The following is a 21,237-nucleotide window of genomic DNA, read 5'->3' as shown; positions in this document are numbered from 1 at the left end:
TTTTATTTTTCTTTTATTCAGAGCTTTGGTGGCCAGGCAAGGCCTGAGAGTGCTGCTGTTACTTCTCTGTCAGCTTCTTTCACTGGAAACTCCAGCCCTCTTCTCTCCTCTACCTTGGATAAATGACTGCTGTCTCAAGAGCTGCAGGAATGCCTGCATGGAAAGCGTTCCCTTCCTTCAGACTCGCTGGGCACACAGGGCTGGTTTACAGCTTGCTGGTGTGTGCTGGTTGTTCAGAGAGCTGGCCAGGCACTGCCTCCTCAGCACTAGCAGAGGGAAGCCAGGCTCTAGGGCACAGAAGAAGTAGAAGAGAAGGGATTTGCATGGCAGATAAATGCAGCTGACATGCCTGTGCTTGCTGGCATTGCAGAGGTGTTGAGTGGGTCCCAAGCTGCAGGAAGACAATCTGCTCAGCCTCCTAACTATGCTGCTTTTGTTTGGTCCTCTTCAAACACTCCTCAGCACCTGTGCCTCAGAACAGCTCTTGGACTCAAGTAACTCGAGGAAGAAAATGTAACATGCCACAAGTTTGAGGCCACAATGCAAATTAGCGGCATGGTTTGTGATACCCCTAGAATATAATTTTGCCATCCATGCTTGGGCACTGCTGGGTACCACTGATTTTCTGGTGGCATACTTTAAAGGGGAAAAAACCATTCTTATATCCCATTCGGCATCAGCCTTTTCTCCCTGGATACAACCACTTATAGTGGGAGGGCTTTCAGAAGGAATGGGGAGCTGGCAGCGGTGGGAATGCCTACAGGAGAAAAAGCAGGGTGTGGAAACATGTTGGAAACAGGGACAGTAATGTGGATGGCAGCAAGGTGCCCAGGAGGGCACCTGTGTGCTCAGACCTCTCACTGGGACTCCAGCAACCTTTGGTAGAATTGGAGAGACAAAGTGCAGAGTGATCGTAATCTACAACCCTTGTTGAAATGGCAGAAAGAGGACTTGTCCAGCATCGAGCTGTTTTCAAATGGCACAGCTCTTAGGTAAGCATTTCTGGAAAAGGTGATGGGTTTTCCTCTTGCCCTGACATTATCAAAGCAGGATCTCCTTGCCTTGATGATATAAATGAGTTGTGCTGAATGGCACTGCAGTTAGTGCCACAGGCTGCTTGGCTTTCTGCAGCGAAGAGCCCCCTCAGCCTTCAAAGTGGTAGAGCGGTGCCTTGGAACGTGGTGGGGAAGGCTTTGCAGTAAGACCTGAGCTTTTCCTCAGCAGCCCCCTACCCACTGTGGTTTGGAGATGTATGCATGTGCTGTGGCAGTGATTGAGGCTATATGGGTGCTCAGACCTGGTTCTCCTTCACTTGCCCTCTGGTGTTGGGGTGTGGGCTTGGGGCAAGTCTTTGTGGGTTGGTGAATTTAGCTCAGACATGAGGGAGAAACAAGCTCACCCATTTCTGCCTCTTTGCAGAGCCCTGCTCCAACAGACGGTGCATGTCCAAGCTCTGGCGTGCTGGTGCTGCTCCAAGGCTGCCAGCCTTGCAGAGAAGGAGATGGTTTTGTTTAGTATGCTTATATGAAGAAAAAAGTCTGTCAAAACAGGGGTTTGGGAAGGGGAGGGGGGAGCAGGAAGTCTTTCTGTTAGCATTTATTAGAAGGGAAATGGATGTTTCATGTTCATGGGCCCTGCTGAATGTGCAGTGCTCAGGGCCAGTGGTGTGGTGAAAGCCTCCTGACTTCTGAAGTGAGGGGTGCAAATGTGATCTGGAATAAGCAAGAAAGGACTAAATATAGAATGCACTGGCTCCCATCCTGCCATGGCAGCGCTGCCCTCACTGCACTTCTGGAGGCAGCAAGTTCTGCCTATTGTTCCGGTCACATTCCTGTGTCCCACGATGGGGCCTCTGATGGAATAAAATGAAGAGAAACAGATGGGAAAACAATAACCCAAGGAACAGGCTCTGAGCTTTTCTGGAAGCTTCCAAAACCCCATAAATCCCCAAATGCGTTTGTGCTGGATTAGGGAACTGAAGCAAAGCAAGGGCCAAGTACATGCCTTGCTGTATCCCGTGTGATTTTGTACAGAGGCAGTTCTCTGGGGGGGCTTTACCTTGCAACATGTTATTGTAATGGCAACTCTTCTTAATGTTTTAATTCTGGCAACTTTGCCAGCTGTCCTTTCTCTGCACTCCCTACCCTTTTTGTCTTGCAGGCCTGGATAAAGTGACTGCACAAGGAGCGAGCCCACCTCTCCATCTTTCTCATGTACAACTGAGCTGGCTGCAGGCAAAACATAGTGAGACCTTTGCAAGGCACTGGTGCAGTGCCTCTGAGTTGCTGGTAAGTGCTCTGTAGAAAGAATTAACCATTAGTGAATGTGAGCCTCTTGGGAGGAGGGAGGGACTGACCTGGGGACTGAGCAGGGAATACGACCTACCAGAGTTAGCATGTTTGATGACTGTGAAGGTGTCAAAGTAATTTGAAGTCCTGATCCAGCCACAGTTTGCTTTTTGTTTGTTTTTGAAGTCAGTGCATAATTGTTACCTAAAGTGTCTCTTCCTTGACTGTGTGTGCAAAACTCTGGGTCAGCAGCGGGAGGATGGATGATTCTGGGGGTGAATGAATGAAGTTTGGTGCTTTCTGGAGAACTCTGCTTTACTTTGCAAAAAGCAAACACCTTGTTTGCTCACCTGCCTGTCTGTGGATTGGCTTTGCTCATACTCTGCAAACATCTACAACTGTTTCCTTCCCTAACAGCTTATTTGCTGCAGTCTTTTTGGGATGAAGCAGTTTCCCAGGGGATCAGACCGATTTTGTGGCTGGCCCAGGGGAAGAGTGAGGCTGTGCTGTGGGGAGAAGGGAACAGAATGGGGATGAAATGAAATAAGAGTCTTAGTTTGAACCAGCTGTCTTGTGAAACCTCATCTTTAGGATCTGAAGCAGGAAGAACTGCACATGCTGAAGCTGTGCTGCTGTAGCTGTGGTGTTACAGCATGGGAGCTGAATCGTTTAAAGCCAGATAGGGATCTATACACCAGTGATCTTTATCCTTGTTAAAATTCCTCTTTTCTCCTCCTGCATATATTCCCCAAGCATATATTCTTTCAGTCACCCTCCTCCCCGATAAGTCTGCTCTTTCCTACCACTGCTCCATGTTAAACAGCTGTTGTTGCTCTGAATAGAGAGATCTATCCCTGTGCAAGGAAAGAAATGGTGAAACTATTCATGTGCTGAAGGTGCTTGGTCCAGAGCTGATGAAACCAACGTCCTGTTTAACGGTCTTTGAATTAGGTTTGGTGTTACTCAGGCAGTTGCATTTGCAGGAGCCAGGTTTTCTGTTGTGTGGCTGGTCACTGTACTAGGGGGTATTTTGTACAGACAGATGGGTACTCTGGGATTGTAGTTACATAGTTACATGTAGATTGATAGATTATTAACTTTATTGTTTGTTGCATTTGAGTTGGAGATTTTTTTTTTCATTGAATGATGGAGTATTTATGCCTTTGGTTCTTTGTGTACATGAAATCACATAACCACCAAGTTGCTGGTAAAAAGCAAACCTGAAATGGACACAAAATGCTGTCGTACACAGGAAAGCACATTGCTTCCTTTGACCAAGTGTCCTGCTGCCAAAGTCATTTCATATCCTGCGTCCCCCACTGTGCTAGAGCACTCTGATGCCCCTGATGTGCTCTTGTGTCACTGCTTCTACAGCTGGGTATAAAGAGCACACCTAACAAAGTTTATTTCAACTGCAGAGCCAGTCAAGTGCCACTGGCTCCTGCTCCAGTTCATGTGTTTGCTTGTGCCACCTTGGAGGACTGTCCTCAGAAAGCACACGAGGTCAGAGAACTGCTCCTGCCAGCCCCGTGGTGCTACAGGAAATGAATCTTCCTGTTTTGTTACCCACCTCGGTTCTGTTTAGGGCGAGCCCTGCTTCCTGCTGAGAGCTGAACAAGGGACTGATAGAGGTACATTTCATGAGGGGACATGAAATATGTCCTTCTTTCTTTGGCTTTGGAGCCACTGAGAGCCTTTTTATGCCGTCTGAATGGGATGTGGGAGGAAGCAGGGGAGGAGGAAAAAGACTCCAGGCTGATTTTTCTCTTTTAGAATCTGATTCCCATTCCTGTTGTCTCAGGGGAGAGTGGTTTACACCACCAGCCCATGACCTTTTCTCAAATGCAAAGTAAATATTTTCTCAACAGACTAACCATTGTGAAAGAAACAGTAAAAGGCAGGGACATGGCAGGTATCTTTAGATATCTTGGGTCTAGTACTGTGAGCTGGGGTGGGTAACACCAGTGAAGCCAGCAAGAAGAGACCTCTCTGCCTTTTAGAGAGGCAACTGTGCAGTTGCACAGAGATGGGGAGAGCAGAGTCTGGTCACGAAGTGAGGAACAAGGAAAGAAAAGTCAGGGTCTCCAGTAGCTGTGAGCTCATCTTGCTCAGAGGTTAAGGAAGGAGAGAATCTTCCTTGTTGTCTTGCCTCACTCCGGAGGTACCAGCTAAAGCATTTTTATGTGTGTAGGCAGGAGTCACTTTGCAGTTACTATGAAAAGGAAAAAAAAACCCAAACAAGCACGTAGTAGGGCATAAACAGTTGAATCCTCAATTAATGAGCTGAACACATGGAAGAAAAATGTTTGGGCTGGACTGAAGTATTGAATTCCATTTGGGTGGCATGGCATTAAGTAATGCCACACTGCGGTGTTTTGTTTTGGAAACAAACCAGAGTTGTTTAATCCTTTCTTAACATTGAAGCTATTCTGTAATTTGCAATTGGAAAGTGCAGCTTGGGGGAGCTGATCGCATTTCTCAGTGCCTGTTCTGTGCTGCACACAGCCCTGGTTGGGCTTCTTGTGCTAATGCTGTGGGAGCTAGTGGCAAGGTCTGCCTTATGGAGGCAAGAGAACTGATTGATTGATTTCACAAACAAAACCTGAGTGTAAGAGGAACTACCTTCATGTCCAGAACCCTACAGACCCCTTGGTCCTCAGGGAACATAGTATCTGGAGGGAGCTGTTAGGTCTCATTGCTGTTACAGACATGGAATCTTGGCTAAGAGATCCTGGGAGTGATTGTGTGAAAGCAGGAACTCACCTAAATGTGCTTGTGTTGTATTACATATGTGGTCTGACTTGCAGGAAGAAGGAAAACTTGCTCCTCGTGTGATTTTTAGGTAGTATTAAGATTTGCTATAGTTCTGCATGTGGGTGCTCCCCCCCCGCCATTATTGAAATCTTAGAATCATAGATTGGTTTGGGTTAGAAGGGACCTTAAAGATCATGGAGTGGTATCACAGTGGTATCAGACAACAGTAGTATCAAGTCCTCTTCCATGCAGTTTTGAAGTACATTCTTTGAGAATACTTTTGACTTTGATACGGACAATCTTTTTTCCCTGGAGCTCCATACCATCTCAGAACTAGTTTATCTTGCAGCAGGAAGGATTCTTGCTGTAGTCCCTCAAGGCCTCATTGTGCTTGTCCCTGTGCAATCACAGTGCTTAGCTGGAGGCATTCACTTTTTGGAAGTAGTCAAAGCAGCGACTTGCCCCAGGGCACAGAGGTGCCTGGGGAGGCAGCCTGAGAGCAGAACATACCTTTCCTGTCGCTGGAGCCAAGGGGCCCACCATGAGCCAGCTTCCTCCCTGCTTCCCCCTCGAGCCTAAGCCTGACCTCATGCTTGTATTGATGCCTCTGTGATTTCTACTTACAGCCTGGGAATTACCAAGTTTGTGTTGCTTTAGCAGTCATTTAGCTCCTGCAGCACAGAACGGATAGAAACAAGCTGAGGCTTGACTTGTTCTGTTTATCACTCTAAGCACCTCAGGTGCAGGTGGCTGTAGTGCTGCAGCAGGTACAGCATCATTTCAGCTTTGAGAGATGGGGACTCCACCTTAGCATTATCAAATCCTGCTGTAAACCAGCACAGTGCTGCAAGCAGGTTTTCTGCTGGAGAATGCTTTTGTTTACTTTTGGCAAGAGAGTGGCCCTTAATGTTACCTTCAATATCGTCTTGATGCATGTTTAGCTTTCAAAATAGTAGCTACTGTCTAGTCCATTCTGTGCTTTCCCATCTAGCAAACTAATCCCTTGCATGTATGGCTGGAAAAGCAGCAATAAATGACTTCACCAGATAGAGAGCAATGGCAAATCCAGCTCATGATGTGTGTTAGCAATATGAATAGTTTACCCCTTTCTTCTGCCCCTTGTCTCTCCTGACGAGTAATGGAAAGTTAAAGGAATTATTTAACGTATAATAGATATTCAAAGAAACACTTATTCCTGTAATGTGTTTGCCTGGGTATCAACACCATAAGGAAGAGGATTTTGTCTTTAACTCCTGAATGATGGGAACTCATAATGTAGTAAATTACACCAATATAAAAGTTAATGTACTTGGCTTTAACACAGATATTTTACTATGACTGTTGAAAGTGACATCCATCACATTGACATGCACCCAAAAAGGAAAAAAAAATAAAGCCTGATATAGTTGTGTCTAATAACCCCAATTACAGAGCTCTTGTAATGCCTTTTTTGTAACAATTTTGAAGCTCTGTATTATCTCCTATTAATGTAATTTCTCTCCTATCTATAAATTTCGCAGGATTGCCTCTTCCCTTCCACTTTCCATAATCACCATTTATTATCCACATGCTTCCCATAAAACAAGGCTGTAGGTGACAAAGGGAGATTGATGTTGACCTAGATACAGGCCCACCCCCAGCTTTTTTCCTTCCTTCTTTCCCCTCAGCAGCAATGTGCTTGTTAGTGTTGAGGAGGCTTTAGTAAAAGGTTCACCTTCTCTCAGCAATTGGAGCTGAAAATAGCCTCATTAGCTGAAACTTTGCTTTATCAGCAAAGGAGCTCTTGGGAAGAGGTACTGGGATGGACTCAAGATGTAAATATGAGGAAACTCCATCCCTCTGCCCTGTCAGCTCCAGGACTAAGTTGGAACTTCATGGCAGCACACCATCAATGCTTTTTGTTTGTGGCTCTCTGCAGAAGGAGCCTTCTTCATGCTCAGTGCTTAGAGGAACTGTGTACCTGGTGATGATTTCGCTCACACAGTTTTAGGGGCATATTTTAATGTTCTGGAATTGAGCCTTTTCCGTGGGCAGCTGAATACTCTGCAGGCCTTGCAAGGCTGCAGCATTTCTAAGTGGTCCTGGGGTATTTGGGGGGGAGCAGCCCCTTCTGGAAGGGGACGGGTATAAAACAGTCCCTGGCTCTAGGATGATCTGTACTGGGCTGCAGGCAGCTTTGCTGTGGCTCTTTCCAAAGTGCTTTGTGCAGTTCTGTGTATTTCGTGGAGTCTGCTGGGGCTTCCGAGGACAGTCGGCTCATTTCTGCCTGTCCAGGCTTCAAGAAGCACGGCAGAGTGCATTTGTCCTCTCTGCATCACCCCCTGAGCCAAGCGCCCTGCCAAACAGGACATGTGTGACATCTCTGGAAACCAGGGGCAGCTGCGCAGGTTGAGGATCCCTATGAGTGGCCAGGTAGTGCCCAAGGAGAAGGGAAAGCTATTTCCCAGGAGTTTGGAATGGTTATTTTTTTCCTCTGTTCTCCTCTTGCTAGGAAAACTTGGTCCTGTTGGCCAGCACTGGTAAGGGGGCAGTAGGTTTCTGTGGCTCCAAATTGCTCACCCTTTGCCAGCCTTTGCCTTTTCACTGCTAGGAGACTCTTCTGTATAGCAAAGGAGATCTCATTATGTCCTGTCCAAAAGCGAAATGCAGCTCATGGAGTCATTACCTCTGCCATCCTCCCTGCTGTTTTTTTTTTACCATGTTAGCATACTCAGAATTAACCACAAAGCCGTCTTGGTTTCTTTTCCTCCTTCCTCCCAGTTCTTGCAGTTGTACTGCGCTGAGCAACTGAGGCATGTTTGAAATAAAGCTCTGCCCGTTTCTGCCTGCTTTGAGTTGAGTTTAACTCTGCCCTTTGTTGAAAACTGAAGGGAAAGGTCCAGAAAACAGGAACAGTCATGGAAGGGAGTGGGTAGCAGGCTCTTCACATCTCCTTTCCTGGTCAGACTACAGTATCATCCTTGTACAAAGACCTGGTTTGGGGAAGACCCTTGGAAGCCATACCTAATGAGGTTGTCCATGCTGCTGGCATGGACTGCCCATGTAGTGCTGCAGGGAAATGCATGGGGCCCCTACATTACAGCTCTATTTATCCTACCAGATTTTGGCAGAGTATTTGTGGTTCCTTCAGGGAATTTTCTGTAGTGTACATGTGTTGATTTCTTAGTACCCTCACTTTGGTTTTATAGTAAAATAGCAATGAAAAAAAGTAAAGATTAACTCTGAGCCTGTTTTGGTAATGGGCAGTGTTTTGGTTAGTGAGGGAAAAGCATATACTGAATGCCACGTTATTAATGAACCATTGGTTTGATTGTCTCATTGCTGCCCTGAAATGTTGTTTATATCACCAGTGTGTAAAGCCTTTGTATGGTAAATATGTCCAGCAACATAAGGGGTGTAGTAGCATTTCTGAAGACCCCCCAGTGGCCACCAGTCTGAACATCCTCAAGAACTAACAAGTTTTGATTCAGTTTAGCTGGGGCATTCTCAGAAAAGGCTTGTTTCCTCCATTGTTTTTCCTGTTTCTGCCAATAGCAGTGGTGGGAGAGCATGGAGCAGCTGGAGAGATTACTGGTGATTATCCATGATCCATGAGGCTGATCCTAGGGTTGCACCTTTGCTGGGGAATTGTACATGACTTTGGCTGTGCAGGGGCAGAGCCAAGGACTCATGATGGCCATCTCAGGGCTGTGAAGGCTGCAGATGCTTCTGTCAAACTGTGGCTCTTCAGAGCAGGAAACTCTCTCTTCCTCCTCCACAAGAGGCCAGGAAACCAGCAGAGGAAGAGAAGTCAGCATTCACAGACAAGGATCAGCAGGAGTAGATGGGCTGGGAGGTGGCTAGGCGGTCCTTGTTCTTTTTGGTGCTGTCAGCCCTGCTCATTTTAACCAGAGCTACATCAGCTCACTGGCCCTCAGGCTGCAGCTAGAGTGGTATGCTGGAAAGAGCCCCCTGTGTGGCTCAGCCCACCATGACTGCGAGGGCCCTTGCTGCCAGCTGCTTGTTTGGGCAAGGGAGGATCTCTCCATGCAACAGGACACTGAACAAAGGAAGGAAGTGGCTGCCTGGACTTCCCAAGCAGTTACTTGGGCTGTATGACAGCAGCAGAGAATATGTCATTGCCATACTTGCGTGTTCAGTATGGCCTCTCCTCGGTCTGCCATGTGGGCTCAGAATTCCAGGCAGGAAGAGTAGTTGCTGTGCAGCCAGATGGTTTTGGATTTTTTGTGGAGCACCTGAGAAGCGAGTACTTATGGTGACAAATGAGCTGTCAGTTGTCCCTTCTGCCCGATGAAGTAGTTAAATAGACTTTTGCTCAGGTCTTTGGTACCTGGATGATGTGTGCTAACATATTACCTGTTACCTGTCTGAGTTCTTGAGGTGTCTGTTGAAGCTTGTGTGGTGGGCATGTGATTGTATTAGTGGAGGATTGACCAGTTTGGGTGTATTTTCAGGATCCCCTGCACCTGGGAGGAACAGCTTTGCTGCCAACTCCAAGATACCCCCTCCTCTTCTACAGAGGAAAGACTTCTGGCCCAGTCGCATGGGATGGTGGCAGGGATGTGACTACAGAGAAGTCCATGTACTTGTCTGCTGGGAGCACCCACAGCTCTGCAGAAGCGCTTTCAATAGCTACCAGTAAGTATGTCTTAAGAGTATGGTTTCTTGGATCAGACACTGTGCAGCTCATAACTTATGGAGCCTTAATGAATGGAAATGGCATCTGGAAAGGCTGTAAACCTGGCTGTACTGAGCAGATGGCACTGAAGGTAAAAAGCAGATTTAAAGACTATTATTTTAAGCCATGTCTTGATTTGGAAGTGTTGAAACTTGTATGATGGGCATGTAGGTGTATTAAGGGAGGGTTGACCAGAGTTTCGATACTATTGGAGAATCCCTTGCCTGTCTAAGGAACAGCTCTGCTGCCAACTTCATAATGACCCCTTTTCCTGCCACAGAGGAAAGACTTTTTTCAGGAGCAGTAAATCAGGAGGTCCTACCAAGCTGGAGATTTTATGGCAGTTGCTGTATTGGGAAGAAAGACTAAATAATGCCCTTGGAGCGTCAGAAACAAAAGGTTAAGTGATGCCACAGCTTCCTATGTGTTTGTTCTGAGATCTGTGCCCAGTGTTGGAGCACATGGAACTGTCTGTTCAGTTCCTCACTCATGGGCAGCGAGGTTTAGCTCCTTCCCTTTGTGCAAGTCTCCTCTTGTTTCCTGTACCCATTTGTGACCTTCTTGGGAGGGCTGAAGCCCCAGGGTTTTCCCTTGAGGGATGATTGCTCATCCTTGAATAAGATGTTTACTCTTGCCTGTAATTGCATGGGGCTTTAGCACCGCCAAACCCTAACTGTGCTTCCTTCCCATCTTACTGCTTTCATGTAGAGACATGGGTGTGTGAATTGCTTGGGGAAGTTCAAGTTGTGGCATGATAAGGACCCATCCCCAGGCACTTTCCCAATCTAGTTTGTCAGGAGCAGGTTCTACTTCTTGTTGTCCATTCATTGCAATCCCCGGTGTACATTAGGGTCTCCAGGGCCTTCCTCCACTACCCTGCCCACCTCTGGCCCAGAGCACATTTGGGAACTTGTTACTGGATTTAGAATCAGGTCAGGCATCCTTTATTCAACCTGGGGAAAAAGGGGAAGTTTGCAGCAATGGAAGGGAGAGGACATGGGTCTGTTCCACTATTTACTTTGCTTATTGGAAAACAAAACCATTTACCAGGCTGCTTTCAGAAAGCAGCAATCCCCGAGCTTGGTTTTCATTAAAAATGTACTCATTGTTTTTCCTCTGAGGATTTAGTGACATTTTTCAAAATCTTCTGTGCACAGTAATCGTATTTTTTTTTTAATCAACTTTTGTTCTGACTTTGTGACCACAGTAAAGTTTAGGAAACTATTATTTGTTATGGGTTAAAAAGTATTCCATGAATCTGACTGCTTTCCTTGATTACTGGATCATACTGTGCTGCTTCTCCCAGTTGCAAAACAGCATTGTAAATGTTGCTTTCAGGCTCTGTGGGATGTTCCCAGACTGGCTTGGAGGGCTACTGTCTCCATCGTCCACTGCGCAGCTCTGGTGCTGGGACACTGACAGAGAAACTTAAGGATAGATGTGATGCCACAGGGAGAGAGAGAAGGTGGTATCTGAGCCCCTTCTGCCTTCAAGGTTTGTCTCCTTCCTCTCATTTCCCCGGAAATGGAAGTGTTTGCTTCAGGTGTTGTAGTTCCACCTTCGTCAGAGCTCATTGTTGGTCAGAAGCTAAGGGGTCTCCAGCCTCCTGCTTCAGAACTGAAAAATAAGGTCTCCAGATGACAATTGCAAAAATCTTTCTGCAAAGAGAGCCCTGGTACATCATATTAGCGGCCTCCATAGGCTGTTCAGTGGTGCTTCAAGGATGGGGGTACAGCGGAGAGAAAGTTTCCCCTTGAAAGATGATTCTTGGAAAATTCTGTGCTTGCTTTGTAAACAGGGAGTTGACCTTTGGGGGCACCAGAGAAGATCAGGAGATGGGGAGGTGACCTGCAGCGACACTAGATGTCTAGTGTTTGCTGTAGCCTGGTCTCCAACTCTCTGAAAGCATGTGAGTAGAAGGTCAGCAGAATACCTGCAGGTCAGGCATCCTGTGTCCCCTCAGTACAGACCCAGTGAAGCTACTCACATACCGTGTCAATGTAGATCATGTATGTTCCAGAGGAGGGGAAATACCTCTTAGATGGAAGAGGCTGCTTAGCTGCTGAGATGGGGAAAAGATAGCTCTCTTCTAGGAGCTGAACCGTGGTGTCAGGTTACTTATCAGCCTTCAGGTAGTGATCGCTGTAGGGCACTATTTACTGCAGCTAAATCTGAGCTCTGGACTGAGTGTACACAGTACCCATCTTGTTACCAGTCAGCTGAGCCCTACAGCATGACAGTCTTTTGCTGGAGAAGCCCTCAGGTATCCTCTGAGGCACCTGAGAGATGGTCAGGTTAGGTTAACAAAATAACCTCTGCCTGGGTTTTTTCTCTTCATCCTTTCCCAGAGGGGCTGTTGCCTTTCCATTCTCCCAGGACACATAGTGATATTTCATTCCTCTGAGTTCAACTGACTGTGGCCTTAACCTACCAGAGAACACGAATTCCTCACTGCTTTACAGTGAGACTGGAGGGTTTTTTAAGAACATGCCATAATCCATCTGTGGTTGCGGTTTGTAAGGCAGAAGTGATCAAGTAAAATCTATATCCATATATAATCCATAGCAGCCTTCCAGTATCTGAAGGGGGCTTAGAAGGATGCTGGACCGGGCCTCTTCCTTAGGGACTGTAACAATAGGACAAGAGACAATAGGTTTAAACTTAAACAGGGGAAGTTCAGGTTATATACAAGGAAGGAGTTCTTCACTGTGAGGGTGGTGAGGCCCTGGAACAGGCTGCTCAAAGAAGTGGTGAATGCTTCATTTCTGGCAGTGTTAAAGGCTGTTTTGAACAGAGCCTTGGGCGACATGGTCTAGTGTGAGGCATCCCTGCCCATAGCAGGGAAGTTGGAACTAGATGATCTTAAGGTCTTTCCCAGCCCAAACCATTCTGTGATTCTGTGATGCATCATACAGCAGGGAATTGTGAGCTGCTGTTAATGCTAGCAGAGGAGCAAATGGCTGTGTGAGATGGAAGACTATAGAGAAGAGAGCATAAATGTATGTGACTGTTTCCAGTTTGTCCCTGCAGTGGATGTCTGAAGGCACAAAATCGTTTTAAAAATCCAGCCTTATTTTCAGTTTATGGCCTGAACCTTCATAACTACCTGTATAAATACTGCATGAAGTATCCTGACTGTTCTCGTGCAGGTGAAACTGCTGCAGCCAGGGTAATTGCTTGCAAATATTGTGTGCAACAGCAAGGGACAAATCAGGTTTACTCTGCACCTATTGCATTTCACTCAGCCACTGGGAGCAGCTTGAGTCAGCTTTGCTTCATCTCTCTCACACCCTTAACCTAAAGTTGCATGGTTTATGTTACTAGTATAACTGGTTGGGAATCCTTGGAGATGACTATTTGTTAGTAAATGCTGGCATTATGTAGATGATGACTTTTAATAGAGAAATGTAAGTATTGGTTAAAATTTTTGTGGCTGCCACTTATACCCACAGACACCTGCTACCCCTAGCACAGTGCAGATCAGACAGTGGAGCTAAGATGTGAAAGCTCCTACCTCCAGATCCAGTCCCACCGATCTTCAGCCTCTTTCCCTCTCAGCTTTGGACTGTTGGTTCTTCTTGAATACACATGTGGGGTTCTGTATGCTCTAAGCTGTGGGAGCCCCTTTTGTTGTTTGGGTTCTTTTTAAAGGTTTGAATTTATGCCACAAAAAATCTTAAATAATCCATTCCTGAAATATACTGCAAAAGGGAAAATATTTTTCTCTGGATTACTTTTAATTCATGACTGAGGCAGAAGGAATCCTTCCAAGAGATTAAGCAGGAAAAATGCTATTTGCCCTTGGATTGTGAAAGTTTCTGCCTCTGAGGGGGCTGTTTGAGACCCCTCTCAGACCCTGCCCAGTGTTGCAACTTGCAGTGTGGCAAAATGCTTCTCGCTGTGGTTGTGTGGCTGCTCGTGGGAGCAAAGCCTGGACAGCTGCATCGGCTTTTGGAGCTGATCTAGCAATTGGTAACCAGTGTACGAAATCATGGCGCAAAGTGAAACACCTCAGAAATGTGGGATTGGGACTGGTGAAGTATGGGTCTGCTTTAAAGTTTGCTAACATGGGCAACTGCAAGCAGCAGTTTGCTTCAATTCCTGTATCTACATTTGGGTAAAGCTTCTGGTTGACAGGAGTGAGCCCAGCTGGTTTCAAGAGTGAAATCTTGCCTGGTTTATCTGTAGGAGGTAAGAAAGAGCTGCATGCACCAGTTTTACATTTTTGTTGAGAAATAAGTCTTTCACCTCCAAAATAGAAAAGCTCTCTTGTGTTTTTGTGTGAACACCCACAAACTGGAAAGACCAAATCTCTTGCTTCTCCTGTCCCCGGTGCAGTTTGTAGGGGGCTGCCTTAGCTTGTCTATGTCCCCAGCTTCACTTTAAGGCTGTGTTTGCCTTTGCTGACCAGCTGAGCTCTGATTTGGATTTATGCACAGAGATTCTGAAGTTGAGGCAGAGCACTCAGGAGGGTTCATTTCATTTTGGTTTTTCTTCTTAGGGGGAACTGCAAGTCCAGGCTGCCAGAATCAGTTGGACTGACTTGTATATCTGCTGTCCTGAAGCCAGCTGACAGTTTTAAACCATCTTTAAATCGAACCTTTGTGGTTAAGGTTTACTGGGAGCTTCTTTATAAATTAAATGCAAAATGTGGTGCTCCCCACATGGAAGACAAGCTCTTGAAATTGGCTTCCTGTGCCCTGACAGAAACGTGGGGCTTTCAGGTACGTATTTATGTGTGTGCGCTGCTGAGCCCTGCTGCGCTGATAGACACTTCCACATGGCCCTGCTCACAAAGGAGAGATATCTTGGTGTTTGAAGGCAGATCCTGTGAGCCTTGTAGATTTATAGGACCGAGGGCCCTGAAGTGGGTGAATGGGACAGGTACCTATAAATATAATGAGCTGGTTTTGCAGGCAAAATAGCTACATCCAGCTTTATAAATAACAGAAGCTTTTTAAGTTTCCTAGGAGGTCTGGCAGTCTTACAAATGAATGTGCTGCTAGTTGTCTGAGACCAGACATCAGAAAGCTGTCCATGAGCGCTGTTGGCCCACTGTCTCTGTTTCTCTCTCTTGGTGGGGGTGAGGTTTTTTTTGCTGGTTTTGGTTACTGAAGCGCAGCCCCTGCCTGCCCTGCAATCTTTCCCTGTTGCTTGCTTAGAGATGAATGATTCATCAGACTCAACCTGATAAAATTGTGCAAGCCACTCACCAAAGCTAATCAGACCAAAAGGAAAGAGAGGAGGGAAGGGAAAAACAAAAACAAAACTCCCAGAGCTAGTTCTAGTTTCCGAACCTCCCCTGGGAATTTAAAAATGCATAGATAATGTTCTCAGCCCAGATTCTCCATCCTCCTCGAGCCTTCATTGGGAAATCCAAGAGCAACGCAGGCGATGGGTTTTGAAGTGCAACTTCCGATGTTGCAATGCAGAGGAACATGATTCAACAGGCCCCTGCCTGAGGCCGCCGTCTCAGTCATGGCGCCTGGTTTGTTAATAGCACTGGGGAGCAGGCGGCTGTGGTTGCAACCTGCTAATCACTTCCACTCGGATTTGTTGTGTCACCCCAGCAAGGATTGAGGTGAGGGGGCCGAGGAGCTGCTGACATGAATCATGCGCTGCTCTGCCGTGTAATTAGGAAAGAGCCCTGTGGTTCTCAGTGCGCTGGTGAGATTTCTCAGGCCTGAAACATAATTAAGACTGCCACCCACTTCAGCAGTGAATTGGCATCAGCCTTGCTGATCCTGAAGGAGGCTGAGCACTTGCTGGAGGCTAGGTTGCTTGGCAGCAGGGGGAATTGGGGTTTGGCCAGACAGGGCAAGGCTGATAGCTAGGTCACTGCCACAGTGGGGAGGACAGTTCTAGGAGGAGGAAGAGTGGCAGCTGGGAGGGTAGAGTGCCTAGGGATGCTCTCTGTGTGAAGGCCATCACTCCCTATTTGTTGTGTGGCTGCAATAGTCCTGCTTACATCCACCATGTGACTAAACGAGACGGAGTTGCACAATTGGTTGCAATGGGGTGTGCCTCTCCCCTGCCTGTTTGCTGTGGTGCTCAACGGGTTCCCAGGGTGCTGCTTCCACATCTGCAGCTGAAGAATATCCTTTAGTTTTTCTCAGTAGGTTGCAGCAGTCTAGTTGGCAGTGGGGTGCTGTGCAGAACTCGCTGGCTTCAAGCCCAGTGTGGCCACAGGCCCCCCTTGGCCACCTGTGCTGTTGGGGACTTAGCAAGAGGATCACCATTACAGTCACCTTTTATGACAGTTCCTCTTGCTGTTCTTTGCATCCTTGGTGCTTTTGGCTTCAGGAATTACACGGAGCTCTGAGAGGGTATGAGGAAATGTGTTAAACCCCGAAACTTTCACACTACCAATGGCCTCATTCCAGAATTAAGAGACTAAATAGTGCAAATACTTAAAGGGATTTCATCAAACTGTCCAGTGAGTCTTCCATTCTAGCCTCTGAGTCCATATTGCAATAGACAGGCATTCCCTTTACTTTCTCACATTTTAGGTTAATTTTGGGTTAGTTCAGTTTTGGTATATTTGGTATTTAACAATATTGTATGAAAACATCTCCACATGATTTTAATTTAGAATTATATTAGTGTGATACTAATAGTCAGGAGAAAACCACAAGCCAGACCCTCAGCTGCTGTGAATCAGCAACAATCCATTGATTTCAGCAGGGCAGAACTGATGTATTCCAGCCAAGGATCTGGCCCTCCCTGCTTAAAAGGAAACCCCATTTCCTTACACTGGTAACTGAAACATAGCATAACAAGATGGGATGTGTCTAAACCACCTCCTTTTACTTTTTACCACTTGTGTCTTTTTGTTTGTATTTTCCATTACTCCTGATTTTTTGTGGGGCACTGAAACTTTGCTGTTGGAGGTGATTTCACTCTAAGCTCAGAAGCTTTGGCACAGCTGAGTTTTGGGAGAATGGGTTTAATGTTGCACTGAATATGAAAAATTAGATTATCTTCTGCAAAATAAGGCTGCTGGCTCTAATGTTTTATTCCTTGTATGTAACCTTCATGCTATAGAAGCTGCAGGGGGTATGTTTCCTACTGTTTCCTATTCTTTATGTGATGCTTGAAGAAGCCGAGGGTTGGTGTGTGATTGCACTCTAAGTCAGAGAGCACCTGAAGAGCTGGGTACCTTTTGAGGCAAATTAGAGTATTTCAGACTGACTCTTGTGCAGTTTCTCTGCAAGAAATACCTTTCATGGACTAAATGTCACTCCCTTTTTGTGAAAAAGCATCTGCTTTGCACAGCACAGTTGCATTTTTCTGTTAGTGCTGTCAAAATGCTTTGTTTGAACACCACAGATGGCAGCTGCATTATCCACTGCATCCCTTCCTTATGAGGGGAGACACGATGGCATGTGAGAGAATGAGCCCAGCTCTGCCTCCTGATCCAAATGGTCCCAGGAGCTCTTATGCCTGGCTCAGGGCAGGGCGACCCTGTCTGTACATCAGTATGGTCCATGTGTTTGACAGCTTCTGCCTAGGTGACATTGCAACCTCAGCCACCTTCCCATGGTAAAAGGAAGAACCCCCTTTTTGACAGGTAACAGGAAAACCAATGATGTATAATGTTATAGGTTGGGTGTAGCTGCCACCTTTCATTTACCGCAGTTGTAAGAAATTATTAATGCTCCTTTGTGGAATCAGGGAACTCGAAACAATGGTGGCCTCCACCCCAAGCACACGTCACTGCCCAAAACAAAGGCACAGCCCCAGCCTGCATAGGTGTGGACAGGTTTCCTTGGCTATTGGCTTGGGAGAGCCGGGCAGGAAAGGCAGGGAGAGCCCTGGGCAGAGCAGCAGTCAGTGCTCTGTGGGCTGAATGATGCTGAAGAGGAAGCGGAAACAGGAGCAACTAAACTGGGTCTGAGAGATTGTGAAGCTGCTTCCTATGTGAGCAGGATTTCTGCAAAGAAATAACTGCCACTGCTGAGGGGCAGAATGCACATGGAGCCGACCCAAGGCTCTGGTTATCCACTTGTCTGAAAGAAAGCCACTAAAGAAAATGAACTGAGTTGGAAAACAGAAGACATTGGCAGGAGAACAGCCTGTTACCGGAATATAGTTGTCGTGTAGCAGTAAATGGAGGAGCCTCATTTGCCTGGCCCTGTGCAAATCCCACTAAGGTTTACAAAGCAAGAAGTGATGACTGATGCAGAGCAGAGGGGCAGCAGGGGGAGAGTGAAGTGCTTTACATCTCTCATTTTCATTTGACTCAGTTCCAGGATAACAGTCCACCCTTGATTAAAAATAACTACAGAAAGGAGCAGTGTTTCTTTTTGCTTTCTAAATCAAGCTTCAGGGTATCTTTTGGGAGCATCACAGGTTTGATTCAGCCTCCTTATTTTGCTTTTGTGCTAGCCTGTCATGCCTGAAGTAATACCATGGTGACTTGCAGCTGTGAGAAGGACCTTGGGCTGCCTTCCTCATTTTAACATGAAACTGTAAGGAAGACTTAGCAGTATCCTTGTTTTTACCAGGAATGATTTTCAACCAGATGGCCTAACGGATCAATACTTGTTTGGGAGCCAAGAGGTGTGACTTCTATCTCCCAGTGAAAATTTTTGGGAGAAATGTTGGGAGCAGGGACTGATGCCTGCTATGGCTTTCCATCACTTCTTTCGGTTCCTTTTGCAGTTGTGCAGTAGAAACACCTGCCCACTGTCCTTTTTAGTCTGGTTTGTGAGGAAAGTACGTCCTGCATCATTGGTGTCCATGTGTGGAGATCAGCCAGATGTGGTAAAGTGGAAGAGAACTCAAAGATACTAACTTCCAGCTATTTCCCTCACCCCTCATTTCTAGTACCTAAGAAATGAGATCTAATTACTTCTTCACACCAAGTTGCAGCAAAATTATGTATCTTCTTAGAAAAGAGCTGCTTGATCCTGTGGAGCCTTGATACAGAAATCCCTGGGACACCCAGTTACTGGACAGGACATCTGAATAGGTTTTCTGACTCCTTCATCTCCCATCTGCTTGGAATGGGACTGTAGCAAACTGTCTTGCTCTCCACCAGTAAATGTGCTCTCACAGTCATCACTTATGGGTGATGTGAGCTGGTGTAACCAGGGGATGGACAACCCTTTGCCTATTACTGGAAGATCTGCTAGGTTCAGGAGGGGAAAGTTGGCTTGATTCCTCCTCAGTAAGGTTAGAAGGTAGCTAATAACTCCTTTCACTAGTGGTGTAGAGCTTATAAAAACTAGAGCTGGCCCAGCCCTGTGAAAGCCATGCCCTGGTCCTCCTGGGCTCCTCACCCTCCCAGCTGAGACAGGGAGGACAGTTGTGCAGGTTGGTGGACAACAGAAAAATAAGGTACAGAGGACTGATAGTTTTTGTCAAACCAAATGAATTGCCCTGCTCTCTCATGGGGATAGGAGTGAGAGGTGCCTTTCAGGAGCAAGCAGCTGGAAGCAGACAGGACTTGCTCTGCTAGTCCTCTCCAAGTGCTGTGAATGGCACTGCAGGGTATTGGAAATGCTGCTGTCACCTGAAGGATGCTTCCTGCTGCCGCAGACCAGTAAGAAAATCTTTTCTAAGAACTCAAGCCTGAATGACATAATGAATCTCCATGTTTCTTAGGTTTCTACATGATCTCCTGAAGTGCTGCCTCACAGTATTGTCTCTTCCCAATCCTTCAGGGTGGCTGTGGTTGTTCCCAGTGTGTGAGCAAGGGAGTGTTAGACACTTCCTTGTAAGGAGCGTACACTGGCCTTACCTGCTGCTGCATTGCCTTTCAGGAAGTGTGACTTGCACAGATCCTGCTGCTTAGCTCATGTGGGAGGAGGAAAATGTCTTCAGCCAGCAGTGAGGTAGGAGTGACCACTTTCACATAGAGATGGGGCTTTTCAGTGGAGGGCAGAGCTTTTGCTGCTGCTGTTTGTCATGGAGGCAAAGCCCTCCTATCAGAGGTGGATTCTCTTGTGCTGGGAATGTGCAGATAGAAAGAGGTTGTTCTAAATCACGAAGAAATGTTAAAATAGATAAGGAGAAATCTGGGAAAAGCTGCAGAGAATCACTGACTGTCCCATGTTTGTTTGGTGAGCTAGTGGCACGCAGGCCCAGCGAAGTCAGTTCTGTATACACAAAACTAGTTTCTCAAAAGAGCAAGTGTCCAGTGGTCCTTCAGCTCAAAATACCTGGTTTTGGCACATCACTGCAACAGGCTCACATGCAGTCAGTGCATGCAGCCAGAGAAGATGGCTGAGCTCATCATTGCCACAGTGGGCTTTTTTGTTCTGTTAGTTTTCTGCCAGTTTAGTGAACCGAATTGGCTCATGGAAGCATCTCTAGTGCCAGAAATATCAGTGTACAGAGTAGTCGAGAGTGACCCTTCTGACAGCTGTTAAGCCAGCCAGTCTGGTTTACTCATTTCTGGTGCTTCTTCCCATCACAGGTGGGTCCTTGGGATCCCTGAAGTTCTGCGGTTTGCAACAGTCCTCCCTGGTGAGTGCAGAAGTAGAGACTATGCTTTCCTCTGCAGTCCGCGCAGTGCTGTTTGCCTCTGCTGAAGCTGTCTACCTGGAAGCACACGAACAGGTGAGCAGCTTACAGCTGGAGAGGGACTCCTGAAGTGAAAGAGAGGAAAACAAGGAGTGTCTAGTGTGTGGTTGAGGGCTGTTCACAGAATCTGGCCCTGCAGTGAGAACTGATGAAGACCTAACTTACAGTCCTTCATAGGTTTGTTTTCTCTCAGGCAGGCTCCTATGGCCAATAAAGCATGAAACTGTGGAGGGGGAAGGCTTTGGTAACGTAGTTAAGGATTAGGAAGTGATAGGTAGATTGCTGGGGGAGCTTCTGGGGTCTGTCTCTGGAATCTCTAGGAAGAGGCTGGCTGTACGCTTCAGCCACACTACATAACATTGGGGCCTGTTTTAAGATAGGATGTGAACTGCTTGTCTTTGCACCATTCCTTCACCTTGTAAGGGATTCCTTCACTCCTTGGAAACATTGCTTGCTACGATAATTGGCAGTGATAAATGCTCATGGAATATTGCAGCTGTGTGAATAGCTACCTAAGAAGGATTTGGAAATAGCCGCTCTTGGTATTCTGGGTTCAAGCTTCCAAAGAAGAGCTCCAAATAAGTAAGCAGGAAGGCAACACATGTTCTCTTAGCTGTGGGTACCCTTTACTGAATGGGTGTGGGCAGAAACCCATGCAGAAGCTGTTAGTAATCCTTGTGGTTCTGATGTGGTCACACGGAACCAGAGGCTTTGTGTTATATGTGAATGCAGTGACTTTACTTTCTAATATTTGGCTGGCTTTAGAAACAGTCTTCCTTTTTTCCCCTCCTGTTTTCTTCCATGAAGCCGACATTTCTGGTTGGTTTGGGGTGTTTTAGTGACTAGAGAGGAATGTAGGCTTCTCAGAAGCACATGAGCTGTTTTGCTCTTCAGTTGTGTCCCTCCTCTGCCTATGGATGGAGACATGGGTGGAGAGAATCAGTCATGAGGCTAAGGAGAGCCTCAGGCATGAAAGAAAGTCTCTGA

At 46.5% G+C, this 21,237-nt stretch overlaps 1 long non-coding RNA gene across 2 annotated transcripts; it reads left to right on the top strand.

Moving 5' to 3' along the window:
* The first annotated feature begins 837 nt into the window (after positions 1-837).
* Positions 838-20,287, top strand: LOC134159406 (uncharacterized). 2 transcript variants are annotated; one of them, XR_009963138.1, is made up of 4 exons: positions 838-992; positions 1,420-2,288; positions 19,488-19,559; positions 20,144-20,287. It is a non-coding gene; the product is annotated as an uncharacterized LOC134159406 (long non-coding RNA). The 2 variants fall into 2 exon arrangements; XR_009963137.1 differs by lacking the exon at positions 19,488-19,559.
* Positions 20,288-21,237: the final 950 nt, after the last annotated feature.

Source organism: Pezoporus occidentalis, unplaced genomic scaffold, assembly GCF_034315485.1.
Source record: "Pezoporus occidentalis ecotype Australia unplaced genomic scaffold, CSIRO_AGI_Poc_V1 ctg145, whole genome shotgun sequence".
Classification (NCBI taxonomy): Eukaryota; Metazoa; Chordata; class Aves; order Psittaciformes; family Psittacidae; genus Pezoporus; species Pezoporus occidentalis.
The sequence above is the reverse complement of the archived record's forward strand: the minus strand, read 5'-3'. Positions and strand labels throughout refer to the sequence as shown.